The sequence below is a fragment of the Vidua macroura genome, chromosome 1 (genome assembly GCF_024509145.1).
Source record: "Vidua macroura isolate BioBank_ID:100142 chromosome 1, ASM2450914v1, whole genome shotgun sequence".
Lineage (NCBI taxonomy): Eukaryota > Metazoa > Chordata > Aves > Passeriformes > Viduidae > Vidua > Vidua macroura.
Genome location: NC_071571.1, coordinates 18,317,225 through 18,328,740, shown reverse-complemented (window position 1 = coordinate 18,328,740; position 11,516 = coordinate 18,317,225).

Below are 11,516 nucleotides of genomic sequence, written 5' to 3'. Positions count from 1 at the left end.
CTCCTCTCTTCATGTGAAATTGCACAGGATTTCTTCCCCCTTCTTAAGTATGTTATCCCAGAGGCTCTACCACCATCACCATGGGCTTGGCCCTGGCCAGTGGCAAGTCTGTCTTGGAGCTGGCTGGCACTGGTTCTGCTGGGCATGGAGAAAGCTTCTGGCATCTTCTCAAAGAAACACCCCATAGCCCTCTCACTACAAAAACCTGTCCAAGCAAACCCAACACAAAAATCAACTGCTGTGTTTCAGATTATTAATTGTATTATATGAAGTGTAAAGCAAATAATTTAAAGTTAGAGCTGAATTTCAAAGCTAGATGTATACTTCTATGGCAAGATGAGGCAGGAATGAAAGCTATGACACTGCAACAACTAGAAATAATAGGGTAAGTCAAACATGTTTTGACTTTGTCTGCAGTCTCTTATTCTAGCTAATGTTGTCACAATCTTCTAGTTGCCTAAATATGGATTATTGCTATCAGTCATATCCCATCATCCTTAGGCAACTTTCCCAAAATGGGAAAGGGGAATCTTCTTTGAGTGACAGATGCAGAATAGTGACAGATGCAGAATGCACCATTTTTTATCCTCTGTCTGCTATGTAGGATACAATGTGGAACAGTTCTGGAATACCTCCTCATTGTAAACAAGGACAAAAGCCTCTTCCACAAAGTACCTCTTACCTAACATTTTTACCTCAATAGAGCAATAGAGACATTAAAAATTTACTGAAATTTCAGAGTGTGTAAAGAATCTGTCTGAATTTATTTATGCTTAAAAATGGGTTATGCTCTAAGCTACTATATCTTCACTTCCTTTAATTTACAGAAACAATTTGTTTTCCAAAATATGAACAGAGACATATAATAGTTTAGTTATTTAAAGCAGTCTAGCCAATAAATGGGACACCTACATAGATCCCAACAGGGCATTATCAGATTGTGCTAGGAGATGCTTTGGCTGATAACATTAGTCTAATACAGTCCTGTAAATAACAGAATAAGTGAATGAGTACTCCTGAATGTGCTTACATTTTAAAACATATATTACCTACCTGATATAAGAACATTTCTTAAGTTAATCAGGTATTTTACTATATTCACATATTATTTAAAAACTGGACTAGATAACAGCCCAGATAATACAGGATATTCTACTAGAATAATACAGGAATTCCACTCGATAATACAGGATATTCTAAAGTCTACCTCTATTTTTTTTTTTTTTTTTTTTGAGTACTACAATATCACGATAATATCTCAGCTTAAATAATTAGGTTACTGCCATAAAATTCATGCTTCTATATACACTTCTATATACAAAGTCCCCACTTCTATATACAAAACATAGAAGTCCCCACTTCTATATACAAAACATTTATGGCATTTTTCTAGTACGATGTGGCACAGTGATCCTAGTGATGTGAGTGGATGATGGGAAGCACAGAGCAGGACTCTACCTCCAAGCCTGAGCAGCATGACTTGCCCAGCCTAACCAGCTCTGTAACTTCCATGCAGTGAATAACTTTCAGCACTGAGACGTTCCAACGCCAGCAAAGCTATCCCCAGCACTCATTCTGGGCTACTCATTCAATGCCAGCATTCTCCCCTTCTCGTCTGACTCTCATTCCTCACAACCACATCCAAAAAATCTTGGACTTTCTGCCAAATGGTGGTTTCCAGTTTTACTCTGTCTTAAGAGAACCAGGGGAAATCAGACAAATCCTAATATTGACTGGGAGGGTTTTGCACTTAGGCTCAGGCCACTGGCTGGGAAATGAAGGTCACAGTGAAACAGGGCAGGAGGAAAAGGTTTCTGACAGCTTTCCCTGACACTGGGAGAACTCCACAGATGAATGCACTCTTTTCAGTCTCATCATACAGCATAAGAGAAAAAATCCTACCATAGAACCTCCCAGGGTTTGCAGCCTCTCAGATGGGCATTGCTCAGAGAGGATGCCTTGACAGGAACAGATGTGATAACAAATGACCTTTAGAATTGCACCCTGAGAGCTGTTGACCGTTTCCTGAAAGCTGTTCATCCTCCTGAGCTCCTGGTTTTAGTTTGGAAACCTTGAGATCCTGGCATATAGCTAAAAAGGGTCAACAACAAGAAAGAGAAAAATAGAGTGCAAGATCCAATGAAAGCAGAAACAAAACCAGAGTACATGTGTATTTAAAGATTTTTTGCTTTGTTTTTAAAGATAAAAATCATAAATCTAAATGCAATGCTAAATCTCAGCATTATCTTTTTCCCCAAATCAAAGAAAGAATTCTGAGATGACACAAAAGGCTATCCAATGATAACATAATAAAAATGGATGCAAAACTATTTAATTTTCATTCTATTTCAAATTAAACCAAATGTATCATATTAGATAACATAATATTTATAAATTTCTGTGAGAGTACTTAGATTTGCTATGTAATACACAAAACTGTCTTTCCCAGTCACAACTTACAGGGTAAGTGGAGCACACAGAGAATAGTACACCTCGAGATGTGCAGAGGAGAGGCTGCGCATGCAGATGTGTGTCCACAAGCATGAGAGAGGAAGATGGGAGATAGTTTATTTGTTCCTCTTTGACTTCACCAAGAAAGTGAACAAATTCTCAACACTGACTTCTTGTAAAGCTCCTCGAAATCAAGACTATGACCATATCCCATAACTGACAGGGAGCAAAAGTCACATTTCACTCATATGCTCACTTAGGTTTCTGTTGAGGCTTTCAGGCTGGCTCCACTGAGTCTTGGGCGGGGGTGGGGGGTCGGAAAGCTGAAAGAATAACAACGTTCTGGCATTCCATTTTTAAGGAAGGTTCAGGAAAAACCTGGCCCTGCTAATACAATGATATGCTACATCTCATTCACTGCCTGTGAGAGGCAGAGAAGAGAAAAAGGGGAGGGGTAAGCAAGAGACAGAATGAGACAGAAAGCAAAAGCAGAAACAAAGATGCAGCATTGGGAGACAAAATGAACGGAGGGATGACATGGGGGAACGTGCACAGGATGCCTCTTCTTACATTCTTAAAACTAAACATGCACACAAACTATAAAGCTGAAAGGCAAGCTTATTTGGTTTAATCCTTTCAAGCAGTGAAATTATTTTCTCTATGATTTTTTTCTCCTGTCAGTTCCTGCAATTTCCTTGCAATGCCTTCTCCTTTCTCACTTGTCTTTTCTCCTTTTCCTTTTCAATGCCATCTTGTTTTGTTCCTTTTTCTTTGCTTCTGTCTGCTTCTTTCTTTCTCTTCCTTTCTTCTCTTGCTCTCCCTTGTCTTTTTTGTCTTGCTCTTGCTCTCCCATGTGTTCTCTGAGCACATGAAGAACATGAGCACAAATAGTTAAAAAGCCTTTTTCCCCCTGATCCTCCTTTTCTATCCCCATGTGGTTTTGACTGTTGTAGCTCTGTTAGGTTTTAAATGCACATGGGGAACCCACTTGTAGTCCCATGTGTTTTAGAACTATCTACAGTAGCACACTGCAGGAAAAACATGTGGGAAGGGAATGTGTCAGAAAGTTTCTTGTACTCCCTCCAACACGTGGGCCACATTTAACAAGGTCAAGGGACAAGTGTGGCTCACAGGCATTAGTTTGACCGGTACGATAAAAAAGGATCACACATTTTACTTTCTTTTACCTGCATACACTCTGCAGTTAATCACTCACCCAAATACAGCTTATGGAGCCTCAACTGATCTACTTTTATTTTTAGGCTAGATGATCATCTCTAACAGATTTTAGGAAGAGATTATTATATCTTTTTTCCTGATTTGATGATTCCAAGATAGTGAAGTATATAAATGTAACAGAAGGAAATATTTTTTCTTTCCTTTGTCTTCCCTCCTGCATGAGAGCATCATGCACGCTGTGATCGAGCAGACAAGGGTCTGCCTGTTAAGCTGGCTGGCTGTTCCTAAGGCAGATAATCTCTGCTGAGGGCTCCTTCTAAACTTTCCTGATACAACACCAAATTCACACAAAATGTCTGTGAACTGTTGGTTCATGTTATGCACATTTTGACACCTTTCAGCTGGCTTTCACAGATTTTCAAAGCACCTGTTCCAATACAACCTGTCTTTTTGGCAGCAAGCAGTACCAGTAAACCCCTGATTTTCTTTCCTCTGTTGCTTAACCATTTCTAACAACGTTCATGTAAAAAAAATATAATTAAGTGAAAGAAGGCAAATGCTGTCCAGCTCTCATAGATACTGGACCACACTTCCTGCAGGAAAAAAATTGGTTCACATTGTTAGAGACCAACTAAACTGTTCTTCCCTGTCACTCATTTCTTAGAGGAAAGGTCCAGCTCACTTGCAAGTGGGCTGCTTGCCATGTGAGCAGATGGGCACGGGGTTTGACAGCCAAGAAATGATGGATCAAATTTTGAAATTTGTTGCTCCGTCTCCACTCTAGTAGTTCCTAATTGGCCTCAATGGAACTTTATTGCTGTAAAAAACGGTATAATGGCAACAACATTTGCCTGAACACACACATCCCATGTAGGTGCAGCAAGCAGACTTCCTGGCTGACAGAGTCAGAATGATGCCATCAGCGAATATCTGCCGCAAGCTGACGTAGCTCTCTAAGGTTAACAACGTGTTCCTGGGTGAGCATACAGTGGAATTGAAGGGAGCTTCTAATTCTTATTTTGAAAGGTGGTCTAAGATACAGTCTTTTGTCTGCAAAGATCCTTTTAATAAACATAACCATATAAACAAAGGGTTTACTTATGTTTTATAATAAGCATAAGGCAAGAGGAGAGAAGAGGTTTTTTCAGTAATGCACTGTTGATAATACATTATCTAAAATTGTTATCACCTGTATAACAAATGTAATTCAGGATTTTATGTAGAAAATTGACCAAAATTAAATTATATTTGACTGCTACTAAGAAATTAAGAAAATTAATTTGCCTTTAGAAGAACATTGCTTCCCAGATTTCTAAGAGCTGCTATGCCAGTATACATTCACCTCAAATTCCCGTGTACTCAGTGATAGCATAGGATATGAAAACAACACAGATTTATCTTTGATATCATTGATGGACTTATATAGTTCTGGATTTTATCATCAGTAATTTGAATTATTGCTGATTAAGTGTTATTTAACCTACGAAATAGAGACTTCTTAAATTTCTTCATATTGGTTGTACATAGCTGTGTAATTTTAACTCTGTCTTTCTGCTGTCATTTTAACTGTATCAGTGCTGTATTAACTACTACCAGCAGCTGCAAGACAGGATCTTAACATTTTGTTTATACTGTAATTGGAATTTCTTGCCTTGTGCTGCTTTCTTCACATTTTGACAGGTTACTGATGGATTTGGAAAAATAGTTGAATTCTATGACTGCAAAAATAGCAAGTGATTATTATTATTATTATTATTAGTGTTATTTTTAGAAATTACATTGTATTTTAAATAAAATTGCAGATACAGAAAAGATTATAAAAATCTTTATAAGTACCTACACAATACATTTCATTAATTTTTTCAAGGAAAAGAAAGCAATTTCCCAGGGTCTCTTCCAATTTTTCTCCACTACCTTAGGCCCAGTGCTATTTGGTATGGGCAGATTAGGGTAGCTGATGATTCCTATTGATTTAAATGTCGTGCTAGGAAGTCGAAATCCCCAAGAGCAATAGAATCTCCCCTATCACTATCCTACTGCTTATTGACCTAATTCAGTAACCAACCATCAGGGTTTTCTCTCACAACAAATAAATCTTGCATGAAACAGAGAGTACATGGACACTCGTAGTTTTCAGTGGTGTTGCCAGTACAATAAATGTCGAGTCACCAAAGCATTCACCTTTGTTTTCTCAGAGTGATCATAATGTCGTTTGCTATTTAAAATGAGCAGAAATCACAACTGTATTTTTAAGAGCAAAACTATTTCCACGGCCTGAGGTAAATTTGATGTCGCGTAAATGATGCAGACAATTCAGCATGTGCAAAATTCCATGTACTCCAATGCTTTGATTAGCCATAAGTTGTTGCTGGAGCATCTGCTGAACAGGTTTAATGGCTGTAGCAACACATCCACTAATTGAGATACTTCTTAGTCCCAGTGTTTACTGCTCAATATTATGATAACTACTAAATTTTCATTAATTGAGCCAAACAAATGAAGAATGAACCAGGGTTTGTTATTTTACTCTGGGTCTCACAGGGTCATCATTTCAACTAGAACTTTTAACTTGGAACTCTGCAGATGCCTCTGTATCTGAATTCACTCTTGGTGATTTTACTGAGTTGAATAACGCATTTGTTTATATGTAAAAGCCATGATTCTAAACTTAGTGGTTCTGTAAAACGTGGCTGTTACAAGGTACAAAATATGTGCAGCAAGAGAACACAAAAAATACACTACAGATATAAAAAAAAATTAAAAAGGAAAAAACCCAGACCACTATACTACTTCGATAGGCAGATCTGTTTCAGAGGAGAGGCCTCATTCTGCTCCCAGTAAAGTTAATTAGAGCAACAGCAAGATCCTAAATTACTAGTCCTCTCATCAATATCAAGTTAAGCTTTTATCAATGTAATTTGAAGCAGCATTAAAAGCAATAAGTGCTAATTTATAATTGTTGATATTATCGAAGCAAGATCCTTTGCAACCATACATAACTGTGCCAGATTTTTATCACACTATAAAGGTTAACATAAGTGTTACAAGAAACATCAATGAGCTACGTACGCTACGTTTGCTTTTGGTTAGATAAGTATGCTTTGTAGTAGTTGATATTCCCTCTAGATAATGGATATGGGCCAGATTCTCTGCTGACACAATGCAATATAAGTAACTTGAAGGCAGATATGCTGATTCACACTAGCTGCAGATCTAGCCCTAATATATTTAGATGTAATAAACCATTTTAAGTAAGTCAGTTTCCTAACTATTACTCAGCCATTCCTCACTGTTGCCAAAAGGAAACGGTGAATGCCAAGGTCTGCAGGACTTTATTTATCAAAGCTTCTTTTAAGGCATCTATTATTTTGGCATGCAAGCCTTGCTTTATGACCAGAATCAAACACTTTCATGAAACAGCAGGTCTAAGTCTAGCAAAAAATGCCATGTAGTGCAATATTACAACAACTGTTTCAACAAGGTTTTTTTATAAAAACTGTTTATTACATTAGCAGAATTAGATACTTTTGCTGCTTGATACTGTGGAACCGTATAATGAGAATTAAAAATGTTATATCACATACCTCTAAATACTGGATTAATGATAACTCACTGTCTGTATTTCTGCTTTTATCTAATTTGATAGGAAACTAAGTGCAGAGCTAAGAAAATAACATTTCTGTTTGTTATGTAAATACAAAATTATTTTACATAGCAAAATTAGGTGCTATGCTAAATAACATTTTAGTGTCGTGACAATTAACATCTGGAGACAAATAGTACCTAAGCCCCACAGCTTAATTTTCCTTTGAGATTTACCTATTTTTACTTACATTTCCTGGATGTCAGCTTATAGTAATTACTCTTCTACATACATCTCTAGCACTAATGTGACAGACTGTGAATGCTTCTTGACAATAGAACATAATATCCTCTTACAGGTCTCCACCAGCAAGGCTACAGTCTTATTATCACATGTATAAACATGTAAAAAGCCTTACTTTAAACACTAACAAATTTCAATTATATTTAGCTTACTGTTAAAATTCACATACACATCAGACTTTTCTCAATAAATCTACAAAATAAACTAGAAATAAAGAACTTTGGGTACAATGTGTGACATCTGTATCTGAGAGCTGCCTCAACTTAGAAGTATCTGTAAATTATGTCAGATCATCTGAAAAGTAGCAAAAAAATTCCATTTAAGACCTGCTTCCAATAAGTGTGGCTTACAAAGACAGAATACCAATATAATAACTAAAAAGCAGTTCCTAGTATTTTTGTGAATATGACAAACCATTCATCTGTGACACAGGACTAGACATGGAATTACTGTTGTAATTCCAGTAAAGCAGCAGGAATGTTTGTATTTCTCCATCTGACATGAAAAGCAGCATGCTTTATGTAGGCCTCGTTTGTAAACCTCCACGAATTTAATCAAAGACATCAGAGTTTTATCCAAAGAAAGAGCAAACACATTATCAGCTACATAGCTTTATTTCTCTGTGAAAGAAAAAGAAGGAAAGAGAATGACAGAAAAATCAGTAAATACAGGACTTTCATTTAATTAGAATTAAATTAATTCAAAATAAGTCAAAACACATAAAACAACAAAGCTGCTATCCTGGAGGATGTGCTGTCTAGTATATCACAGTGACTCTGGCTCACATCCACAGATTTTTACATTCTTTTATTACTCAGTTTTTTGCATGATCTTAGACATAAAGTATGCAAATTATCCCTGTGATTTTTTTTATTTGGCAAGAAAACATAAAATATAAATTCAAATAAATTTTTAGCGTTTTGATTTATGTTTTGATAAAATAAGGGGATAATTGAACTTTTATAATATGCAAGATTTTCCTGAACTGTTAGAAATCAGAGGAACTATAATGCTTTAAGCAGTGGTACTTTTCTGGTTGCCTCTTATCCTGAGTATTTAAATAAGGACTGAAATATCAATAGCTTGAAAGTAAAATTAAAATGTGAAAACCCAATTTTTTTTCCTTTTTTTTTTCTACAGCATAGGAATAGCTGGCTTTTTTCACGTATGAAGGGAAAATCAGAAGATTTTAAGTTTTGACAAATATAAGATAAAAGCAAGTTGAATAAAGCTAATCAAAAGGTGAATAGATAAGACCTACTTCTTTTTTAATAAATTAATCTCATTTAACTCCAAAAATACTACCTAGTAGAAAAAATGGTTTTCATGTTAAATAGACCAAAAAATACCAAATACCTGGTAAAAAATGTATTCAACTACTATAGGTTTTACCTTACCAAAATAAATCAAGTGCTTTCACATATTTAAATAAAAAACTAAGTTCCTTAACTGTTAAGCAGAACTATTTGTAAGCAAACAAAGCATGTTTTATTGAATAGTCCCTGTGTCTAGACAAACAATGCATTTATTGAAATTAATACATACCAAAAAATTCTGAAAGCAAATATTTTCTTTTTAATATGTGACAAGTACTGCATTTTCAGCAGATATGAGGACTGTCTACAATAATAATTATTTAATATAATTCACATAATTGCCTGGTTCAAGGCAGTATTTTATTAATATACTGCACTTTTGTGCCTGTGATTATGAGAGAAATTTTCCTGGACTTTCTGGTATATGCAGACTCCTTTTCTTTATTTCTCTCTTTTTTCTCTCTTTATTTCTATATCCATATACCAGTAACTGATCATGTCAGTCACTGGTATAGGGATACTATGCTGTCTCTAAAGATATTAATCCAGCAAGAAATATTTTTTGTAGAAAATAATGACTTATTTTTACTGTTTTGATATGCTTAAAATATTTTATTCAGAAAAATATATTTTATAATAAAGAAGGCTTGATACTTACTTAAAAGAAAATTCAAGGGGCATTCCATTAATATGTGGAAGAAACTCTAGGAATTCAGTAATAATCTGGCAGAAAGCTTGTGTTAGAATATCACCTTATGTTACTGTCTCTTAACTCTATGAAGAGAAATACCTAGATGAAAAAAGTTTTAATCTGACACTTTTCAAATATACTTATGCCAATGTTTAAATTTTATCAATTAGTCCTCTGGAGATGCTAATGATTTCCCTTCATTTTGAACAGCTGAACTATTTCGTTCTAAGCAACAAAGCTCAAGTTGCAAAAATTTCTATCCAACATGGGCTGAGGTAGTCTGTTTCCCTGATTAATTATTATTCATATTTATGCATTTCCTTCATAATATCTTCATTCAATATACGGGTTAGATTTCTCTAGGAAATTTTAATGAACAGCTCTTTAAAATACGTATATGCTCTAAATAATTAGCAAAATCTCAGAGCAATCTTCCCATCTGAATCAATCTCATTACTTTTTTGGAAGAAAAAAAACCAAAAGTTAAGCTGAGAGACTGGGTAGAGAACTTGATAATATAAATTTTGTGATGAAATTGTGATGAGAGTTACATGTACTACATAATCTTAAAATGACTCTTTAGCAATTGTTTCACCTTTAAAGCTAGATGTTAATTTATAGATTTCAATATGCTATAAATGATAATGGGATGTTGAAAAAGAAATTGCTGTAATGTGCAATCATACGCTGTGTGTTCATTTTAATATATTTTAGGTGACAACCCATTTTTAAAGCCCTGGTCTCTTTACCTTTGTAATTCTACAGCTCAGAACTCTATCCTCTCCTCCATGTTATGGTTTTTCTTCTCCTCCATTTTATGCTGGCTTTTCTTAGGTGTCATGTCTATATTTGACAACCATACCAAAAAAGAGAGAAAGCCTTATTTTGTCAGCTCACCTGCCTGTCACCACCACTTTCTTGTTTCTGGCAAAAAAAAAAAAAAAAAAAAAAAAAAAAAAAAAAAAAAATTGAGACTTCTGTTCTTCCAGACTCTGAAGCTTGCAGTTTGTCAATTCAGTTGTATTAATTTTTATGTATCAGGCCAGAGATAGTATTTCAGATCATAATGCAAAACATTCTATGGTCATTCTGCTCAGTATCATGAGGCCTAATATTGTACATGAGAGTTAGAAATGAGAGTCTGATCCTGCAGCCAGTATGATTTTCCTCTTTACCTCAATTTGGGCATAATTAAGACCTTGGTATACAAACGGGTTTTTATAACACAGTGACCAGACAACCCACAGGAGGCAGGAAACTGCAGGCAGAATCTTTTGATAGCCTACATCCATACTGAAGGAGATGCATGCACTGGCTGGGTTTGCAGAAAACATTAATTAATTAATATCACAAAAATATTAAAATCACAAAAAATGAAAAAGAAAAGAAGTTGATGGATGACCTCAAATGTAGCATGATTCAAATAAACACAAAAATTTGTTGTGGTGAGACGTGATAAAGTCTAATCTTACCAGTTGTTCTAGGACAAAGCTGGAACTGGCCTCCAAAGCTGGACCAAGCGTTTAGATGGTGGATTGTAATTAGTGAGAGTAATGGATACAAAATTCCAAACAGCTTTTTGGTTAAATCAGCAGGTCTAATTCTAGCAAAAAATTGCTAGAATTGCAGTCAATTGCCATGAAAGTTCAGAAGAAATTAATTTTTTTTGTTCTGTTTGACATTGCATAGCCATTATTTTAAAATAATTAATCTGGCAAAGGCCATTAGCTTTTACTCATATTTTTTAGGCTGAGTAGCTTTCAGCATTGCATTTCTCTATAAGAATTGTTCAGCAGAAGTGTTTGCTCAATAAAGAATGCCAAGTAACACAGTAACATTCTGTTACCTTCCATTCAGAATAGACACACACACAGAAAAAAAATGCGATCTAAAACATTTTCTGTACATGAACTCCAAAGGTCATCTACATCATGATTAATGATTCCTGTAACACACTAAGGCCTTTACCTTTTTTGATTACATCAGTAGTAAT